At 31.6% G+C, this 4,187-nt stretch overlaps 1 protein-coding gene across 1 annotated transcript in view; it reads left to right on the top strand.

The window, feature by feature from the left end:
• The first annotated feature begins 490 nt into the window (after positions 1–490).
• The window catches only part of LOC106876905 (protein O-linked-mannose beta-1,2-N-acetylglucosaminyltransferase 1), a 68,239-nt gene continuing 64,542 nt past the window's right edge, over positions 491–4,187 (top strand). Inside the window, exon 1 of the mRNA XM_052973440.1 lies at positions 491–1,278. The gene's annotated coding sequence lies outside the window, so the exon portion shown is untranslated. The remainder of the gene's footprint in view (positions 1,279–4,187) is intronic.

Here is a 4,187-nt window from a genome sequence, read left to right as displayed (position 1 = left end):
TATGGCCTATTGTTCAGTCTAAAGAAGAACGCAGATTTATGTGTTTTCCACTTGACTGATAAACTTTCCTGTCCCACGATAAGTTGAAGTGACCTACATTAATTTATCCATCTCTTTTTCTGGCAGGTCTGCATTCTAATAAATACAAGTATCTCTAAGCAAACCACAAGAGACAGACGGCCAGAGCAAGAGGGTAAGCAAACGCTATGATACAACTCCCTCTACTGTCTTTCACTTTCTCAATAGCTCATTTCCTTTCTAACAAACATCATTTTGTCTATCTCTTTCTTACCACTACAATGACAGGAACATTAATACACACTTTATACAAGGAAAAATTAACTCTCGATTATATTATACACGCCTGCTCGTCGTGGTGTGGCTATACATATTAAGTAACGGTAAATAAAATATGTTATCTACAACTTCCGACCAATGTCCTTATTCTTCAACATAGGAAAACAACAAAAAAACACACACACACACATTCACATCAACTTTCTTTTCTTCAACATCACGCATGTTACATTCTGGTAATCACATTGTTACAATTGGTGACCCCTACGCTAAAACATGCTACAATTAGGGACGCCGACGCTACATATATACGACGGGTTTCTTTCAGCCTCCGTGTACCAAATCCACTCAGAAGGCTTTTGTCGTCCCGAGGCTACAGAAGATGACATTTGCCCACTGTGCCACGCGGTGGGCTTGAATCCAGAACCATGTTGGTTAGAAAGCAACTTCTTACAACACTGCGACACCTGCGCCTACACACGCACGATGAAACGTGGAAGATTAGATCTGGAATGACCCCGAACCCTTAACTACCCAATAGATAAATAAAGTCGAATACATCGAATGAGTAATTGCATCTCTCTCCTGGGTAAATAAGTAATCGCCCATATCACTGGATGGTTAGTGATAAAGAAAATAGCTAAAATGATATATTAATAAGATAATGTATTTGTTATATAATTAATATGGAGAATGAAAAAACGAACTGCTTAAAAAACGTAAACTTGTGGGTGATTATTAAATTTAATTATAGTTTTCGTAAGTGCTAACACTCGAAATCCACGATCCTTGAGTTAAATTGCCAAGTAAAGACCGATTATTGATTAATAAAATAAATTCAACTAGAGATTTTTTTAAATTTTTAGATTCGATTTTTATAGTAGAGACAGCTTTTCCTGCTACACCGCATAACAAAGCACCTGTACCAGACGATTCATGTATAATTCTGAATAGATTCTCACGAACGAAGATGAATGTACGGTAAGTTTGACGTATAATTATCCCGTTTCTTTAATTGATATATAATTTTTAGTGTGTGTAGGATTAATATAGGCTGTGTATTTAGTTGGATGATTATAAAAACAAAGAATTATGGAGATAAATTAAACGGAATGACAATGAATAGCTATATAATCACCAAAGAATCGTTACTATTGACAGTTTGGTATAACGATTGTATATGACTAATATAAAATATGCATCTTATATCTCTGCGTTATATATAAATATATATACACACACTTACACACAAGCACATATGTGTGTGTATATATATATTATATTATATTATATATATATTTATATATATATCATCATCATCATCGTTTAACGTCCGCTTTCCATGCTAGCATGGGTTTATATATATTATATTATATTATATATATATATATATATCTATATCTATATATATATATATATATAGATATAGATATATATATATATTATATTATATTATATTATCTATCTATCTGTCTATCTATCTATCTATATTTTATTATATGTATTTATTTTCTCTTAGTTAATAATTAACTCTGACAAAATAAATTGGTTAATAGATGCCAGGGTAGCAAAGATCAGAAAATGACTGTGGTGTAACTCCCTTTTATTTTGGGAAATTGAGTAAATATACAATTATACATATATATATATATATATATATATATATATATATATATATATATATATATATATATATATATATAAATTTTTACAATCACACCTCCATGCTTTACCTATATTTATATTTCTGCTGCTTTTAATAAAGTACATTACTCTACTTCTGGTATTTGAGTACTCTTTTTCCATCCTGTCTAAAGGCAGGGGCCCTTTGGGCAGTTACCCTGTGACCCCACAGTTCTAGATGCCTAATTCGGATCTATTTATGCTCTAACTTGCTGTCAATAGATAAATACTATAGGGCACACTCTTGTGTGTGTGTGTGTGTATAAATATTTATACACACACATAAATATATATACACGCTCATAAATACATGTATGATATTTAATGTATAACTTACGTATGTGTGTAAATATATGAAAATATTAATAAGCACACCACATTTTATTTTACTTGTTTCACCAATACTGGTTTTTAGGGTGGTGGTGGTTGGACAAACACGGCCCCATACACACACATACAGTATGTCTACCTCTCAGTAACCTAGGGGTTTGCGAAAAGAAATTGATTGAATAATTTTCAGGTTTTTGAAAAAAATTAGTACTTGGGTCAATTCATTCGACTAAAACCAATCAAGGTGCTGCTCCAGCATGGCCACATTCCAATGACTGAAACAAGTGTGTCTGTATATATAAATATATATATATATAAGAGAAGAAAAGGAAAATAGAGATTGGGAAGTTAATAATTGTTTATTATTAATAACAAATTAATCATCTTCATTTATAGCTGTTTCAATTATTACTCAGTAAATATTAAATTTTTGTTTATAAGACCTGAGTATAATATTTTCAGACCGTAAAAATATATCCTTGAATGTCTTGTATGTGTTTATAGGCTCATTATAGCAGATTGAATGATACGGTTTAAGATTTGTATTGTAATGTGTTTGGGTGAGGGGTTTACAGGTTGATTGGAGATAAGGTAGAGTAGGTAAATAGAATTACAAGAATAAATGAATAAATTAAATGGAGATAATAGAAGAAATTTAAATATAAATAAGGTGAGTTTATGGTTGATAAAGGAATGGAATGTTCGTTTATAAGGTAGAAATAAAGTTATGAAAATTTGTATGTATGCAAGCACACATGTATACATATACACACACATATGTATCCATACGTCCATATACATACACAGAGACACATGCATATACTCATACATAAGGAGGGTCCCAGCTGATACGATCAATGGAACAGCTTGCTCATGAAATTAATCTGCAAGTGGCTGAGCACTCCACAGTCACATGTACCCTTAACGTAGTTCTCGGGGATATTCAGCATGACACAGAGTGTGACAAGGCTGGCCCTTTTGAATTACAGGTACAACTCATTTTTGCCACCTGAGTGGACTGGAGCAATGTGAAATGAAGTGTCTTGCTCAAGGACACAACGTGCCGCCGGTATTGAACTCAGAACCTTATGATCGTGAGCTGAATGCCCTAACCACAAAGCTACACACCTTCACACACACATATACATCCATCCACACATATACATTCATCCTTGGATGAAAACCACCCCTTCATGAGGTTAACACAGCATCTAATCAAATTTATATATATATTAAACCTCTGTGCAAGGGGTAAACAGTAACGGTAGGGAATCATAAAATATATTTGCCAACTAAATGTGGTGGTCCCATAGATGATGATGTTACTTTTGTAACATCTAAAAGCAACAGTAACATTGTCCTCTGTGGGACAGCCACATCTAGTTGGCAAATATATATATATATATATATATATATATATATATATATATATATATATATATATATATATATGTATATACACATACATACATACATACATATATATGTGTACATATATAGATGCAAACGTACACACATACACATATATATATACAAATGTACACACCCATACATATGTATGTGTATGCATATATATACATGTGTATGGATGCACATTTATGTATGTATATATGAGTATAGCTGTGCATGTGTGTGTATTTATATATATATATATATATATATATATATATATTCACACATACATACATATACATATATATGTATACATATATAGATGGAAACGTACACACACACATATATATATATATACAAATGTACACACACATACATATATATGTGTATGCATATATATACATGTGTATGGATGCACATTTATGTATGTAAATATGAGTAAAGCTGTGCATGTGTGTGTATTCATATATATATATATATATATA

This window comes from Octopus bimaculoides, chromosome 15 (assembly GCF_001194135.2).
Source record: "Octopus bimaculoides isolate UCB-OBI-ISO-001 chromosome 15, ASM119413v2, whole genome shotgun sequence".
Classification (NCBI taxonomy): domain Eukaryota; kingdom Metazoa; phylum Mollusca; class Cephalopoda; order Octopoda; family Octopodidae; genus Octopus; species Octopus bimaculoides.
This window is presented reverse-complemented; position numbering and strand designations above follow the sequence as displayed.